Source organism: Heteronotia binoei, chromosome 7 (genome assembly GCF_032191835.1).
Source record: "Heteronotia binoei isolate CCM8104 ecotype False Entrance Well chromosome 7, APGP_CSIRO_Hbin_v1, whole genome shotgun sequence".
NCBI lineage: Eukaryota > Metazoa > Chordata > Lepidosauria > Squamata > Gekkonidae > Heteronotia > Heteronotia binoei.
Genome location: NC_083229.1, coordinates 93,249,407 through 93,268,361, shown reverse-complemented (window position 1 = coordinate 93,268,361; position 18,955 = coordinate 93,249,407).

Below are 18,955 nucleotides of genomic sequence, written 5' to 3'. Positions count from 1 at the left end.
CATTGTGATGTAGAATTTACAGTACTAGAGGGATCTAGGAGATTCATCATCATTGCAGAGCTTTCATTAGGCACTTGTTACAAACACTAAACAATCTAAAGTACTACATAGTCAACTCAACTATACAAATTAGAAAGCACTTTGGAAAATGTTCATGAACTGAAATAAAATAGAGATGAAATTATCTATGATCATTCACAGCCAACTAACAGAGATCCTTATAGTGGATAGGAAATACCTGCAGCTTGATTGATAATGTAAGGATCCAGTCAGATAATGTATAAGACCAGCCACTCATCTGGGTGAAATTTATGTCACAGAGGGTTAACTATGGAATTCTTCAACTCAGTATTAAAGCTGCAATATAACAAAACATAAAGTAAAAATTCAGAAACCCCACCCCCACACAGACAATATCCCTCCTAATGAGAAATTCTCAAAAATCTATCATAAAGGATTGCTGAAGACAGAATGCTGAACCTGGAGAGCATGAAAGCATGTGGAGATTTAAGATGGAATAAATAGGGAGTAGGAGCTCATAAACTGGGACTATACCATTGAGGAATATGTGCTGTTTGCTAGAGAATGCAAAATACGTCTCTCAATATCCAGCAGTCTCTGACACAGCAATCTGAAGGCCTGTTGTTTCACTAACATAAGGAGCAAGTGAACTGGAATGCCAACTGAATTAATTTTCTGCAGAATCATGAGTGACCACTTACTTAAGAAGGAGTCTGATAACATACTATACATGTAGCTAGACTGAATGGATAAAAAAAAGGTGAAGCCAGAATTTCAAAGTCTGTATCCAGGCTCTAGTTTCGAAGCTCATAGCTGCATATCCAACACAGTTTGAGACATACAGGATATGATGCAGAGAGATAGATTGGACCTTCTCTACAGATTGATTAAATGCACTAACCCAAATGGGAACACCATAAGGTTATGAGGGAGCCACTGGAAGGAGGGACAAAATTAAAGAGGGTGACACAGGGTTACCCTTAATTTCATAGCTTTCGTAGGAGCTGTATTTACTAACCTTGGTGTCAAAACAAAGAGAAATGCATAATGATGTTAATAGTGATCAATGATTTATATAGCACATGTGTATTTCCTTTTCCCACTGGTGCCAAGAAATAATTCCCTAACCTTCACCTATGTTGGGCTTATGGGGACTGTTTTTCCCAGCTTTTTAAAAAAGTCTCTTTCTGGCACAGTTGTGTTGTATAATGCATACAGATGTATTTTATCTTTCTGTGCAAAGAAAGTATAAAGAGTTTTAATAAAGATGTGTGTGTAATATTTGTTCATGTCTTGTGCCACCCCTGACATAAAAGAAACATACCACAGTAAGATATACTGCAATTGACCAAGTTAAATGCATATTTTCATTGAATTAACCAGCTGTTATTATATCTGAGACACCTATGTTCAAATACCCACTCTACTATGGAAGTCCTATGGGTAACTACCTTGGAGAGGTGTAAGGATAAAATGTAGAAAGGAAGAATGATGCTGTAAACCACTTTAGGCTCCCATTTGGAAAAGAAGTGAGGTGTGACTATCTACATTAAATTCCATTATATTACCCAAGATATGTATTCACAAATATTTGTACTAGGATGATCTTTCGATATGACATTTGGGAGAAAAAAGAGGGGTTGGTGGAAGATTTTGCTCCCTCTCAACTGGGTCTCAAATTGCCACCCACTCCATCAAAATGTCTGAGAAGATCACAAACTTGTACATTGTTAAGCCTATTAAACACAAAAGATACTCCAAATAATTGCACGATAGAGATCATATAATAACAGTAAATGTAGTGGTAAACTTTTGTGTACACTTTTGTCCCTAAACAACAGAAATTTGATGTTAATTATTGGAGAACAAGAAAATTCTGATAGATTGTGAAGCTCCAAAGCCAGTATTTTTCAAAAATGCATGTCTATGGAATTGGCTTACTCACATGTCACCAAAGAGAACAGTTATTGAACTTCTTTTGTTTAATAAGTCAGCTATGAGTGGGAACTTTCTTTGAACTATTTGTCTTTCTGATTGTACAAATTGCCTAGAAATTCTCTTTGTTACTTATAAAGATGTGAAGTAAAACTATTGTGGAGGTGGATCATTGAAAGCATTTGAGAAATGTAGAACACTGTATTCCAATTACTTTTTAAGGATAATTTGTACATGCAGTGTTTTTCAAAGAAAAGGAAGAATGAATGAGATTAAGTGCACCTTTCAAAATAGGATGAAAGACTGGGACTAGTACATTATATAAATACATACATAATACATACATAATACATGCATCCATACATACATACGTACAGGTGATACATACAATTTACATACAAAATGTGCATGTTCATTTACCCTATGCTTACTGTCATATGAGCATAATTTCCTTGCAGATCTTTCTCATGTCATTATTTGATCTCTGTTCTTTCTATGTGGGTTGCATTATTCTGTTCCTTCCTCTTTTGCTGTCAGTCTAGATTTGAATCCCAGTTCTGCCATGGGAAATTGCTGCGTGATCTTACGTCAATTACATACTGTCAGCCTAACCTATCTCACAGTGGTGGTGTTGTAAGAGTACACTGGTGGAGAAGAGGGACGGTGGGGAGGGACGGTGGCTCAGTGGTAGAGCATCTGCTTGGTAAGCAGAAGGTCCCAGGTTCAATCCCCGGCATCTCCACTAAAAAAGGTTCCAGGCAAATAGGTGTGAAAAATTTCAGTTTGAGACCCTGGAGAGCCGCTGCCAGTCTGAGTAGACAATACTGACTTTGATGGACCAAGGGTCTGATTCAGTGTAAGGTAGCTTCATATGTTCATATGTTCAAGAGGACAATGTAAGTCACTTTGGGTCCACTGGGTACAAAAGCAGGAAATACATGAATTAAATGATTATGGTGATGATGATACCACTAAGGGCATGCCCCAAGGAAAAAAGACATCTTTGTACTTTTGTATTTGGGTTTGGGGTTTCTTTTTAGGGAAGGAGGTCTAAGTTGCTCATGTTTGTGAAGGACATAACTGCCCAGGATTCAAAGTCATGTGGTTTTTCAGGTTCCTGATTAGGGATGGTCATGAATGGAAGCTTGAAACACAATTTGTGCCTAAAATAACTGATTTGTGGTTCATTCCAAATCAGTCTGAGTACTCAAACTATGCATGACTTGCAAAATGAAGCAGCTTTTTTTGGGGGGGGCAGTGTTGTTATCAAAGGAGAATCCCCACTGCATGCTGTGAAATGCCCAGTGTGAAGGCAGGTGGGAGGGAAGGAAGGGAGGGAGAAAGGAAGGCAGGAAGGAAGGATTGGGAAAGATGGTTTCATTATACCAATGATACAAGATTTGTATTACTGTATCACTACTACTATTCATACTAACAATAATTATTTGTTCCTATTACTGTACTGTCCCCCATCAAGTTTTAACAATTCATTGATATTCATTTTCTCAAGTCAAGAGTGTATAAGGGAGCATCAGACGGATGTTGATATGTTAACCATGATTTTAAAAGTCTCATGTGAGAAAGCATTTACACTAACTCTCTTGGGGAAATGAACATATTAATTGAATAGAAGGGCCATGTAGAGTGCCTTTTATATACATATTCAGGGATTTATGGTTTTGGATCAAAGAAAACCGATCAGAACAATACTTCACTACTCTGTCTGTATTACTTGAGATAACCATAAGAAATAGTTAGCAACCAATGTCCACTAGCAGCACCTATTAAGAGAAGTAACCCCTGTACTACAAAAGTATTTACCTAATATTTTATTTTATTGTACTGATAATTGGCCCCCAATAAAATAGCATTATTGTAAAACAAAATTATTATGCAGCTTCAGCTGTACAGATAACACAGAATACTTATTTTACTGTCATTCTCTTTTGGAACTAATATTTCATGTAGCATATTTTTAAGTGCTGCTTGATCTTTTCTAGTGTTGATTTAATAGAGAACTTTTATGCTACCTTGTGAAATTGTATGGAAGTTTTATTTAGTCACTGTAGTGAATTACATTCCATTCAGAGCGAACAGCTGTGGATTCAGATATGAAAAGGTGTCTGCTGGTACCTCAAGTTTGGTTGATGATCTGTGATGCAGAGTAGATAGCATAATTGAGTTACCTCTATCACTGTAGTATTTGAGAGCCTGTCAACGTATCTCCCAAAAACCTTATTCCCAGGGGCTTAGATGAAAGCTATGGAAGAAATTCCCAGTGGAAATGAATATACAAGTTGAGATTGGGAAATGGGGAAATTGTTTTGAAAAGTGCTGAGTTTATGAAGGATCCATTCCTTGATCCTTGTCAGGCTTTCAGTAGACCCTATACCTGTACACATATCAATGTACAGGGCCAATTTATATAAAGCTACCAAACCAAGTATAACTGTAACCAAGTCTGCTTGTTCTAGAAATGGTTATTGTCAGGGAATTAGCCTAAAACAAGCAACATCCAGATCTCTAAGGACTCTGGACACTGGTTTTGGAGTTCTCCCTGATATGCTCCTTGATTTATTTCTGATACACATGGAAGTTTGACTGCTCAACTGTCTAAAAAGTGTGATTTGGAAGCCTTACAGAATAAAGCAAGCCAACATATTCCTGGCCATCCCTCTCATCTTGTCCTGAACCCAGCCATAGCCAAAAGTAACCCAACCCACAATTGTTCAACTGGGGAAGAATGATTAGAACCAGTCCTGATGCCATCAAGCCTTCACAGTTGGCCTTTCTCTTCTTTGTCCATCATGGTGGCTGTTGTGGAAGTGGGGGCTCTGAAGCTATAAAGAGTGACCACAATATCTGGGGGGTGGCAAACTGCTTTTCCCTCTCTCTGTTTCTTTTCCACCAACTCAGCTTTACCACAAGGTGCAGGGAGTTTGTTAAACCACAACCACCAACCTGACTTTTGAAGGCTTACCTTCTTACCTCTTCAATCCACTAGGCAGTGTCTCTGTTTGTGCAAGAAGGATCAAAGTCTGAGGTGTATAAAAGATGCCAGAAAAATTTGAAAGATTTTGTTGAAAGGATTACTTTCAAGACTAAAAAAAGTCAAAAGGTGCTAAAATAAAATAAAAGCTGCCAGCAATTCTTCACATGAAAAGAAAATTGGAGGGTTTTGTGATGTGGATTTTGTATAAATAGGGTAAAGAAATGTGATTTTCCCCTGAAGCCAGTGCTTTGAATTGAGCAGTCCAAACACGTAATGCATGCTTCAGCTGGTTGGCTGGCACTGGGAAGTTGAAATGCTCAGCAAATAGGCAATTAGATTGTGGGATCCAGGTGGTAGGCAGGAGGGGGGTTTCTGCACCTTGTTTATCCTCCTCTCTTTCCAGGCCTATTCTCCACTGCCTGGAGAGGCCCTCATGCCTCTTCCCTTGCCAGCTACTTGACTCCTTATATGGGGCCATGCCCAGCCATGTCTAGATCCATGTTAGCCCTGAACTACAACCTGAAAAAAAGTTTAACTCTAGAAATCTCCAGAAACTCCTGAAGGAATTGCAGGATTCCTGCCAGTCTTAGAGCTACCCTTTATCATTTCCAGTCTTCCATACCCTTCCACTTCCAGTGGAAGTGATGTAGCAATGTTGACAACACCACTGTGAGTTTTTTTGTTTTTAATTTCTTCTACCACCATTCAGAGTGGCAGCAAGCAATAGAGCTAAACGTGGGAGCTCTCCTACTATAGCAGAAGTCCTGGCAAACCTATCTCTCCTCCACCCTCCCATCTACCCTCTAATGGCTGAGCTCGTTGGGTGTGGCCATTAAAGGAATGCCTGGCAGTGTAAGGGTGCTGTGTGTCATCCAGCTGGGTGGTGGCAGCTTTTGTGGAGGTGGCATGACTTTCGGGGCCAAATCTGAACTTATTCCTTATACAACTTCCATGTCCATTAGTCCTCCTCTATAATAGGTTGGCATGGTTCATGCTTTGCCAGAATGAAGACAAACATCCCACTGGCAACAACCACCCTGGTAGTCTATGTCAAGGAAATTCATCTTGAGCATTACAAAGGCAAGGCTATATCAGTTCTCTCCAAATCTCCACCCCTTTACTCAGGACTGTTTACCATTTGTCCTTCAAGAAAAAGAAGAAGAAATTGGATTTATACCCCATCCTTCACTTAGAGTCTCAGAGCTGCTTACTATCTCCTTTCCCCACAACAGACACCCTGTGAGGTAGGTTCTCCCATATTACAGTCCATGCTCTTAACCACTACACCAAACTGGTTTCCTGAATGAGTAAAGGCCAGTCCTGATTCCTTGACTTCCCAGAAGTGCTAAACAGGAAAAGGAGTACTAATCTAATCCAGAGGGAGAGAGAAAGAGAAAGATTCCATGAAGACCATGTACCAGATATGCAAACCTGTTCTGGAAGGACCGAACAAAGAAACAAGCAAAAACAAACCTCCCAACAATCCCCTAACAAAATGGGAGAAACCATAATAAGAACATAAACATATAAGAACCAAAGAACCAGCTTTGCTCCTCTAAGCTGTGGAGTCTTGTGAGCAAAAATTCTAATGAGCGATTGGCATTAAAACTGTAAGCAAGAAATTTGGCTACTGCAAATTAGTGTGCTCTAGGGCCATCCTTCCTGAGCTAAGGCAAAAAAAAAAAATATGAACCAGAGGCTAAAAAAATGTGAGCTAGCTCACACTAACTCAGCTTAGAAGGAACACTGATAAGAACCCTGTTTAATCAGGCCAGTGGTCCACCTAGTTCAGCAAACTGATTCATGCAGCAGCCAACTAATTCCCCTAGGCCCAGAGGCCAAGACCTTTCCCTGATGCTTCCTTTTAGCTCTGGCATCCAGGGATTTGCGTTTCTGTATACAGAAATTCCCTGACCTGAATAGCCCAGGCTAGGCCAATCGCATTAAATTTTGGAAGCTAAGCAGGGTTGGCCCATAATTGGATGCAAGACCTCCAAGAAATACCAGGGTCATGATGTGGAAGCAGACAGTGGCAAACCACCCTGAATGTCACCTCGAGACTAGACTACTGTAATGCCCTCTACATGGGGCTGCCCTTGTGCCGAACTCGGAAGTTGTAGCTAGTGCAGAATGCAGCGGCCAGGCTGCTACTGGGACTACCTCGGTGGGAAGACGTGCGGCCTGGGCTGAAGGAACTGCACTGGCTTCCAATTATATTCCGAGTTCGCTACAAGGTGCTGGTTATTAACTTTAAAGCCCTATATGGCCGAGAACCTGCCTACCTTAGGGACTGCCTCTCCCCACATGTTCCCCAGAGAGCACTAAGATCTAGCTCCCAAAGCCTTTTAAGGATCCCTGGACCAAAGGAGGCCAAACTGAAAGTAACAAGGGAGCAGGCCTTCTCCATAATGGCCCCCCACTGGTGGAATCAACTACTGGAGGAAGTGCGAGCCCTGCGGGACTTTAATCAGTTCCGCAGGGCTTGCAAAACCACCCTCTTTCTGCAAGCATATAAGGAGCCCTGAAAGCGATATCTAGCCATCGGAATACATCTATCGAACATAGCACCTTAATTTATCGTAGTTTAACTTTTTATGTAACCGTTTTTTAAATGTATTTATTAACTGTATTTTAAAATTGTTTTATTCGAATCATGGTTATACCATGTCTTGTTAGCCACCCTGAGCCTGCTTCGGCGGGGAGGGCGGGATACAAATAAAAGTTTATTATTATTATTATTATTATTATTATTATTATTATTATTATTATTATTATTATTATTATTATTATTATTATTATTATGTATCTTGCCTTGAAAATCCTACAAGGTCTCTTTAAGTCAATTGTGACTTGATGGCACTTTCCACCACCATACAGAGGTTCCCTTATATCACAATGGCTAGTAGCCATAGATGGATCTATCCTCCATGAATCTGTCTAATCCCTTTTTAAAGCCATCTTCACTCATGGCCATCACTATACATACTGACACTATGTCTTCTAGGCCCACTGTTCATTACAAAGACCAAAACCAGTTCCTCTCTGTGAGTCACATGACATCCAGAAAAAGAATATGGGGTCATTTCAAAAGATGGAGATAAGGGGGGGGGGGATCTCATCACACACTGGAAACAGTAGCAGCCTCAGAGAGAAATAAGTATCTCCGTTTTCCCAGCCATCTGATCATTAATCAGGAGGACTTCTCAGTAATTAATCAAGAGCACTTTGGTAATAAAGATCTGGCTACCTTAGCACTTTTATAGAATTTTAGAAAGAACTGAAGACTATATTAACATTCCCAATTAAAAAGTGTCTTAGTCCAGAGAGCTATCTAATTTGATAGGCCCTTGCCAGGAATGCCATCTCAACTTGGCCTGCCCTGCAATTCGGGCACTCAATTTCCCTTAATCTGCACTACTTTTTTTCAGCTTTAGACTATTCCACCCCATCCCCCAAAAATAAATATTTATATCCACCCTTCCCACAAGCTCAGGGCAACTGAAAACAGAAGTAAAAACGATCTTTAAAGATCTAGTTTTGTTCCAACACCTACCAGGTAAGCTCATATCATATTATGAGCAGGGAGCTGATAATTTGTTGAGCTGGTTTTATATATATAGCAGGACAAATTAAGATGCAACTGATTTGCCCAGTTACAAGACTATATTCTGCCAACCTCCTACTGGTACTTCCTACTTGGTTCCACCAAAAAGGTTATGCTGAGGTTTCTGAGACTTTGTGAGTGAGAATAAGATACTCTGGACTGGCCATCATGTTCCTGTTGAGGAGGAGGAGAAGATTGGATTTATACCCTGCCCTTCCCTAGGAGTCTCAGAGCAGCTTACCTTTCCTTCCTCTCCCCACAATAGACACCCTATGAGGTAGGTGGAGCTGAGAGAGATCTTTGAGAACTGTTCTTGAAAGAACAGCTCTGAGACAACAATGGCTGACCCAAGGTCACTCAGAAGTTGCACACAGAGGAGTGGAGAATCAAACCTGGTTCTCCCAAATTGGAGTCCATTCTCCTAACCACTACACCAACTTGTTGTATAACCAAACAGTTTTTTTAAAAAAAATCCACACACAAATTCCACACAGCCAACAAAATTAGAATCTAGAAAATAATTGCAAAAGCCCTCCGAAGCAGCTTTGAAACAGCAATAGAATCCTCAGCTAGGTTTTTCCAGAGCAGGGAGCAGCAACAGAAAAGCCTCAATTTCTGAGACTACTTGCCTCACAGAAGACACTGCATCTTGAACTGAATCTTTAAGCAAATGGAGAAGCAATGCAATTGTTTCAAAACTGGTGTTTTGTCCCCATACACAAGCAGGCCATCAGCCTCCTAATTTACTCCTTGCAGCCTTTGTGTTGGTTTTGGGAGCACTGTGTCACATGTCACACCTTTGCTATGCCAGCGATATGACTTATAGACTCAGGCATTTAGATGCACATCATGTATCATGATACAGTCCAGCTGAACATACCCAGTTTCAAATGCTTTGGGAAGAAGATGCATTATCAAAAAGGTTTCCCTCTCTTCTAAATTTAAAGATGCCACATTTGTTTGTTCTTAAAAGCAAGCATCTGTTCTCCACAAATCAAAATGGTACATTGACTTAGATAATAAAACAAGAAAACCTTCTTTCCACCACCTCTTTTCTTTTTTACCAGTCCAATCATTTCTCAATAAATATTTAATTAGAATTTGTGTGGGGTTGGTAAGGTTTCTGTGGAGAAAAAGTAATTGTAGCTGTCATGTATAAAACACTGCATTCAATTGGTATTTTTCAAGCAAGATGAACTCAGATGCCCCAAGCTGTAATCTGAATCTCTGTCTTGGGGGCTGCTTTATGTTACTTACCAAAAACTGGGCTAGGACATGAGTAGGCAGAGGAATCCCTAGGCATTTGTGGGATAACTTCCCAAACTGGGCAATTTACCTCAGCATCCAGTTTATATCAGTTTTCCATGGGTTTAAATGTCAAATGATATATAGCATAGGAGAACTGTCATTAAACTCTCCCTCATTTGTTAAAAAGGAATTAGTAGCCCCATTCATTTTCTCTGAAGACTGAGGAAGGATTTTTAGGAGAGGGAGGTCTTTAACCATTTCTTTTGTACCTTTTCCCTAATTTAAATGGTTCCCAAATGAAGCTGCAATTAGATCTGTGGTAGAAGAGAGGCTTGTAGGTGCTTTACCATTTCTTGGTTGTAGAGCTAATTGTAGATTCAGGGGAATGATTTTGGTACAGGAGGATACTGCTGCATCTTAATTAGCTGAAAGAATCACCAAGAAATTCAGATCATGGATCTCACACCCACATCATGACTAGTTTGATTTTCAGCCTCACTGGCAAATTGTGAAGCAAGGAGAATTAGAGGAGTTTGAACAGGTAAATGTGAAAGATAATTCTGGATCCATTAAAATCCTTCAAGGAAATTTGTATTTCTGTACAAACTGAAGTGTTTGGTTCAGTAGTATTTGATGTACCTTTTGGAGTTATCATTTGCCTTATTTAACTGTTTTGATCCAAAATTATAACATAGCTATTTCAAATTAACTATGTACAGGAAATTGTTTTCCCCAGACCTACTCCCTCAAGACCTGCATATTTTTGCACCTTGAGATCCTCTAGCCTTCTGAAGTTAGAGGTAGGGATAAATCCATCTATTTTTTGAGATCAAGGCAGAACTGCCAATTAAAGAACATATTTTGCCACAAGTTTTTTAAAAAAGAGGTTGCCTGAAAACTCTAGGGACACATTAATCAAGAACCTTTTGTGTGGCCTTCTAAAGTATTGACTCAAGTCGTCAGGATAACAAGTGAGGCTCTCAGAATCTCTCACACAATGCTGCTAACTGCTCTTCTAATTCAGTCAAAAACCCTATCCTGGCCAATGTCAATAGGTCTGTGTTATTATCACATCTCAGGGATCCCTACCTTTGCGGAAGAAGGGGTAAAGTAAGGGCCCCAAAGAGGGCAGCAGCCACAGGGCAGAGCTGGATGGACAGCCGGTTGGAGTAGCAAGAGCAAGGGAGGAGCAGTCAGAGGAAAGACCTACCAGCATTAGCTCCCTATGGATCAAAGGATCCTTCTGTGTAGAGATGTCCTTGAGAGAAAGGGTTTGCTCAGGGTAGGAGCTAGGGTGGTCAGCTCAAAGTTGGAAAATCTCTGGAGATAAGAACATAAGAGAAGCCATGTTGGATCAGGCCACTGTGTGTCACACAGTGACATATGTGTGTGTGTGTATACACACACACACACACACACTGTGGCTAATAGCCACTGATGGACCTCTGCTCCATATTTTTATCTAACACTTTCTTGAAGCTGGCTATGCTTGTAGCCGCCACCACCACCTCCTGTGGCAGTGAATTCCACATGTTAATCACCCTTTGGGTGAAGAAGTACTTCCTTTTATCTGTTTTAACCTGACTGCTCAGCATTTTCATCGAATGCCTATGAGTTCTTGTATTGTGAGAAAGGGATAAAAGTACTTCTTTCTCTACTTTCTCCATCCCGTGCATAATCTTGTAAACCTCTATCATGTCACCCCACAGTCAACATTTCTCCAAGCTAAAGAGCCCCAAGCATTTTAACCTTTCTTCATAGGGAAAGTGTTCCAACCCTTTAATCATTCTAGTTGCCCTTTTCTGCACTTTTTCCAATGTTATAATATCCTTTTCGAGGTGCGGTGACCAGAATTGTACACAGTATTCCAAATGAGACTGCACCATCGATTTATACAGGGGCATTATGATACTGGCTGATTTGTTTTCAATTCCCTTCCTAATAATTCCCAGCATGGTGTTGGCCTTTTTTATTGCAATCACACACTGTCTTGACATTTTCAGTGAGTTATCTACCACAGCACCAAGATCTCTTTGTTAGTCAGTCTCTGCCAGTTCACATTCCATCAACTTGTATTTGTAGCTGGGATTTTTGGCCCCAATGTGCATTACTTTGCACTTGGCCACATTGAACCTCATCTGCCACGCTGACACCCACTCACCCAGCCTCAACAGATCCCTTTGGAGTGCCTCACAATTTAGTGTCATCTGCAAACTTGGCCACATCACTGCTTACTTCCAACTCTAAATCATTTATGAACAAGTTAAAGAGCATGGGACCCAGTACTGAGCCCTGCGGCACCCTACTGCTTACCGTCCTCCACTGCAAAGACTGCCCATTTATACTCACTCTCTGCTTCCTATTAATTAGCCAGTTTTTGATCCACAAGAGGACCTGTCCTTTTACTCCATGACTCTTGAGTCCTGGGGAGGTGTTTGTTCCAAGTTTCATAATAGTTTGTAATTCAGCAATTCCTCTCTCCATTCTGCTCTTGAAGTTCTGAGAGTGGGTTTAGCATCTGTAATGAGATAAAAACCCAATATCCCTGTTCAGTACTGGGGATGTGTTTATTCCAAGTTTCATAATAATTTGTAATTCAGCAGTTCCTCTCTCCATTCTGTTCTTGAAGTTCCTTTGCAGTAAAACAGCTACTTTGAGGTCACCCATTGAATGCTTTGGAAGGTTAAAGCGTTCCCCTACAGGTTTCTCACTTCTGTAATTCCTGATGTCAGATTTGTGTCCATTTATCCTTTGGCAGAGGGTTTGTCCTGTTTGTCCTGTGTAGAGAACTGAAGGGCATTGTTGGCATTTAATGACATATATAATGTTGGAAGATGAGCAAGTGAATGAGCCTGAGACTGTAGTTAATGCTGTTAGGTCCAGTCATTGTGTTGTCTGGGTGTATGTGGCAGCAAAGTTGGCACTTGGGTTTATTGCAAGCTCTGCTACCAGTGTCCATGCTCAGATGAGATGTTGTATTGTTGTAGGTGAGGAGTTGCTTGAGATTAGGGGGCTGTCTGTGTGCAAGAAAAAGGTTTACCCCCCAGTACTTTTGAAAGAGAGCTGTCACTATTCAATAGAGGTTGTAAGTTGTTGATGACACATTGAACTGTTTTCAGTTGAGAGTTGTATGTGATCACTAGTGGTGTTCTGTTATTGTCTTTTTTGGGTTTGTCTTGTAACAGGTTTTCTCTGGGTATCATTCTGGCTTTGTTAATCTGTTTCCTGAATTCATCAGGTGGGTACTTTAGTTCCAAAAAAGTTTGTTGTAGATCCCTCAGGTGAGAATCTCTGTCAGCAGGATTGGAGCAAATGCAGCTGTAGTGTAGAGCCTGACTGTATACAATGGATCGTTTGGTATGTTTGGGATGGTAGCTGGAGACTTGCAGGTGTGTTTGTTGGTCAGTAGGTCTCCGGTATAAGGTAGTGTCTATGCATCCATTGCATATTTTAACAGTGTCCAGAAAATGTGTTTCTTGCATAGACTGGTTCATTGTCAGGTTGATGGTGGGGTGAAAGTCATTGAATGCCTGGTGAAATGTATCCAGGGCTTCTTTACCATGTGTCCAGACCATAAAAATGTCATCAATGTAACACAGGTATAAGGTAGGTAGGAATGGGTGGGAGTCTAGGAAATGTTGCTCCAAGTCAGCCATGAAGATGTTAGCATATTGTGGGGCCATGCGGGTTCCCATGGCTGTACCACTTATTATGAATTTAAGCTCACTTTCAAATATTGGTGCCATTCGTTAGAGATTTAGAATAATGAATTTCCACAGCAGAAAGAATCAGTGATGTTAAGTTAGGTTAATCCACCTTGACAGGAATGGTGCAGGTTAACACATAAATTTAGTATCTTTATTTCAATAATCCTTACAGTTGGAATTACTGCAAATCCTCCTTTGTTGTAATTCTCTTATATGATCTCCTGGGCCTCCTTTCATATTTCATCCAGGATCTGTTTATGCAGCCACTGTTTAGTCTGATAGCTTCTGGAATTACCCTGTGTGAACATGAACTTTGTTATTCCTTTCCTGGCTCCATTAATCTTTATAGACATTTTGTAGACACTTCGCTGCATCTTCAGGAGGTCTGGACATTTGCACAGATAGGAAGGGACCCCCCCAGAGGGGCAAGGGACATCATGGTGGTTGGCATGGGTTTTCCTTTTGGAAAATCAACAGTGCTGGGAAAGAAGCCTGCAGCCAAGAATTTTGCCCCCTCTCCTAGTCAGAAGAAAGAGACAAACACCAGGCTGGGTTTAACTAAAGGCCACTTTATTACCTGTTTACATATTTTGCAGCAATAGGAAATTCCAAAGTGCAGAAACAGGGAAGAAGTTTGCAGCCAAGGGCTCTTCCCACAATACTGGAACATGTTAATTTAGAGTAATATATTTGGTTGAACTAAACATTGTGACTCAAAGTCTACCTAAGACATACAGAGCCATAAAACAATGGTTTAAAACATCTTCTGTTACAGGCATGGATGATTTGGTATGGAAAGGGGACCAACTATATTCAAGCAAGTATGATTTAGGTGGGTCTTTCTGATTTATCAAAGTGAGCAACTTGATATCAAAGCAAACAAATCCCTGCAACCCCGTGGATACACAGAAAGATCTTAATCTGCCGCCTGAAAATATTCAAGTTCTTTTTGACCAGAATTTACAAAGAAGAGGGAGGGAAGTGGCTTGATAGCCTGATCTCTTTAGATCTTGAAAGCTAAGCAAGATCAGTATGGAATGTGGCTCCCAACCAGAGGCAGGCTGCACAGCCTTGTCTCCAGGGGCCGTTTTGCCCCTTCATAAGAAGGAGGAGCTGGCAGAGCATTATGGGAGGTAAGGGCAGAGCAGGCACGCCTTAACAGCTGTCTCCGCTTCTGCCTCCCAGTCTTCACCTCGTGTTCAGGGAATGGAGAGCTTAAGCAAGCTCGTCCTGTCATTCCTGGCACGGGACCTTTTGGCATCAGTTTAGCGTTGCCACAGCTGCCTTAGATCAAGCCATGGCAGTGCTCTTTCTTCTGCCCAAGCCTCTTCAGGTCAGTTTCCTGGTGGCCGTGGCCGCTTTTAAGCAAGCCGCAGCACTCCAGAGCGTCGAGGGACAAAGCGGGAGCGCCTTTTGGCACAGTGGTTTGCTGCTGGCTGGGCTTTTAGCGATGCCAGTGTTTTCTTTACATATTCCCCCTCTCTCCCTGGGGAATAGTGGGGACAGGCCTGCCATCGGATGTTGGCACTGGGCTTGGCGGTTCACCAGTTCTTGTGCTGCTTTTTTGCTTTAAGGCCAACCTGGGTTCTGCAACCCCTCACTCCCCACCAATATTCTCTTTTGTAGTGCAGCTGTCCTGGTCGCTTTGGGAGGTCTAGCTTTGGGTTCCCTTCATTCCCCCCGTCCCTGTCCTTGGTTGAGGGGGAAGTCTGCAATGCTCTTAGGTCAGCCATTACACAGTTGTTTTGGGTGGCCATTTTGAAGAAGGCTTTTTGCCTCCCCCCCTTGTTGCTGGGGTGGGACGTAGGCCATTTTGTGGCTGTCTTTGGGTGGTCATTTTAAGGGCTGTTTCTCTGCTTATTACTCCCCTGTTGTTGGGCAGGTCGGTGGCCATTTTCTCTGCTTATTACTCCCCTGTTGCTGGGCAGGGTGGTGGCCATTTTTTTCTGCTTATTACTCCCCTGTTGCTGGGAAGGGTGGCGGCCATTTTTTCTCTACTTTTCACTCCCCTGTTGCTGGGCAGGGAGGCGGCCATTTTTCTCTGCTACCATTTTTTAGTAGTCTCTGCAGAAAGCCCCCCCACACACACACACGTTTTACAGGCTAGATATTGGGCTCACTAGCCATGCCTAAGGGGCATAGGAAAATCAAAGGGCAAGTGCCCTGCACCAAAATACCAGCCTCACTGGCTAGTTTTTTATAAGCACCCGGCGCCTCAGCCTATGTCGTCTGATGACAAGAATGACTCCTTTGAGCAGTCTGTATTAGCTAGGTTGGCTGCTTTTGAGGGTTCTAGTGGCAAGCCCCCTATTATGGATGTTGGGGGTAAGAAGGGTGTTTCATCCAAAGCTGTCAAGGCTGCTGATAAGAAACGGTTGCAAGAAGATATTCTTAACAGCTTGTCTTCTCTTGAGAGCAGGTCCGGCCCTGTTGAGACGGATTGAGTGTCCCCTCTTACAGTGGAAGTTCCTGATGTGGAAGCCCAGTAAGGTGTGCAGTTTGGTAGGGGCGAATCTGTACAATGCACTAATGTAGCTTGGCCCTGGGAGCTGTGGGGAGCAGTCAGATACATTTGGGCCTGTGGCTAATAGCCCTTCTGCAGCGTTTACTAATCCTCAGCTTTGGGCTTGGGGTTTTAATTTGGCTAACCCTCTAGCATCTTGGGGTGGCCTGCCTGGCCAATATCCTGGACTATCCTCGGCCCCTTGTGGTGGCTAGGGTTTCCCTTATTCCTGGGGCCTGTCATAGTCTTCGGTGCCTGCTAAGGCCTTACCTTTTGGTGATCTGGCTCTTCCCTTAGGGGATCACTTGTTGCAAACCATCAAGGATAAAATATTAAAGGGTGAAATTGTGAACCTTTTTTCTCTACTCTACAGGGAGCTGGAGAAAAAGCATAAGGAGGACTTTGATGATAGGGAAAAGGAGAAAAATCAAACGGCGTAAAGTTGATAGGAGCTAGGCAAATTGGGTGCGCGGTTTCATTATTAATGCCGGAATAATTTCCAGGTCTCATCCCTGGAAGGCCACTTCCCTTTTCCAGTATTTTGATATCATATACAAGAGCTACACCAGCTTTAATGGCCCTGCCTGGCTTCAGTACAATGAAGAATTCAGGATGAGGGCTACCTTGAACCCATCCCTTCAATGGGATCAAATTCAGCCACAGTTGTGGCTGCAGGTTATGTCTCCAGCGAGACCTAATCTCGGAGATAGGTCAGACAGTGGCCATATTGTGCAGTCCACAGCTGCTGCTTCTGGTTCTCGTGGTAGTACGGGGCAGGCGGTTCAACCCCGCTTGCTCTGCTGAGAGTTTGGGTTGTAGGGGGTGTGTGGAAGGAAAAACTGCCCATTTAAGCACAAGTGCTTTCTGTGTGGAGGGTCTCACTCCTTTACGAATTGTTCCCAGGGTAAACCCAGGAGGGGCTGCACAGGCAAGGCTCTGGTGGGACAAATAAGCCTTTTGGAAAAGGGCCCCAGCCCAATAAGGGTGACAGTGCTTGAGGCCTGGCTCTGTAATTATCCTAAGGTCGAGGATAGAGTTTACTTGTTCAATGGTTTTAAGTTCAGTTTCAGAACTCCTTGTCAGGGACCCGGAAGGCCATTTATAGCCAATAGCCTGAAGTCAGTTACAGGTATGGAGCATATAGTTCGACAAAAACCAGGGAAAGAATTGACTGAGGACAGGGTGATTGATCCATTTCTTGCAGCTCCTGTGAGTTCTCTGCTGGTCTCTCCTTTGGGCATCGTGCCTAAAAGACCCCAGGGGAGTTTAGATTGATCCACCATTTATCTTACCCTCGTGGGGGTTTGGTGAACGATGCCATACCCGAGGTATTGTGTACCATGCGGTACACATCTTTTGATGCAGCAGTTCACATGGTGAGGCGCTGTGGGGTGGGTGCTGGGTTGGCAAAATCCGAGCCCATGAGAAGACAGAGGGCCCTACCCAGCAATTGACATTCCTAGGTGTTGAACTAGATTCTTTGCAGCAAACCTCTCGCCTCCCAAGGGTAAAAAAATTTGAGGCTGCAGGGCTGGTTACCCAGTTTTTGTTGCGGTGGAAGGCAACCTTGAAGGAGTTGCAGCACTTAGTGGGACACCTAAATTTTGTTTGTAAGGTGGTCGCTCCTGGTCATCCTTTCTTGAGGAGGCTGTGTGATGCAATGGCTGGTCTATGGTTTGGTTGTAGAGAAATGAGTTGGCAGACCGCACAGTCTACTTTTGATGTGACAATTTAGCTATGGTGCATGTCATCAATTCCCTCACTTCTAAATCACCCAGGGTTATGAGGTTAGTTCGGGCTTTCCCACTGCAATGCCTGCGGCGGAATATTTTATTTTTTGCCAGGCATGTGCTTGGGGTGGATAATGGGGTGGCTTACGTTGTCTCTCGCAAACAGATGCAGAGGTTTCATCAGCTTGCCCCAGACACAGATCTTCTTCCTACAAGGATGCCCCTGGAGATTTGGACGATTGGCGGGTCGAGGCCGGCAGAGCAATAAGTATCGCTATTGCTCCTAGCACTAGAAAATCATACATAAGGACAGTGAGCCAGTTTGAAAAGTTTAGGAGCACCTTAGGTTACAGCATGGAATGGCCTCTTCTAGTGGAGCATTTGCTCCATTATTGCGTATCATTGCAGCACAGGAGCCTGGCAGTTCGATCCATTCGGGCCCGGTTGTCTGCTTTGGCTTCTGCCAGTAAAGCCATGGGGTTACAGGAACTAACTAGTTATTTCCACATTCGGAAGATGCTCAAAGAGTGGGCCAGAGAGGCCGGGGTTAGGTCGGATGCAAGGCAGCCAATTTCACCTGTAATTCTAAGGGGTTTACGGTCAGTCTGGGGCCAGGTGTGTCGGTCGGAGTATGAAACACTTCTCTTTCATGCTGCCTCCCTGGTGGCATTTTTTTGGGCTCTCCGGGTGAGTGAGCTGGTAGCTCAGTCCAGGGGGGATGTTTCTGGAGGGGCCTTATTGGCCCAAGACATTCGCATTGCTAATGGAGTGGTATATATCACAGTGCATCGTTTTAAGACTGACCAGTTGCAGTGGGGGAACACTATTAATTTTGGTGCCTGTTCCAAGGGGGAACTGTGTCCTATAGTGGCTTTAACATGCTATCTAGCAGCCCGTGGTTCTGGGGCTGGTCTGTTGTTCCAGCATGGGGATGGTAGTCCCCTGACAAAGCATCAGTTTTGGTCTCTGACTGTCAAAGCTCTCGCCAGGCTTGGCCTGGTGGGGGTTAAGTTTGGCACTCATTCTTTCCGCATAAGGGCGGCTTCTACGGCGGCGGCTCTGGGGTACTCCCCACCATCCATTCAGAAGCTGGGTAGGTGGCGTTCCTCGGCCTATAAAGGCTATGTCTGCCTTCTGGTGCTGTAGTAACTGGCATCAGGTTATTGAGGGTGTGGTTATTCACTGTTTTCTTCTTTTCTCAAGTGCTGTTGTCCA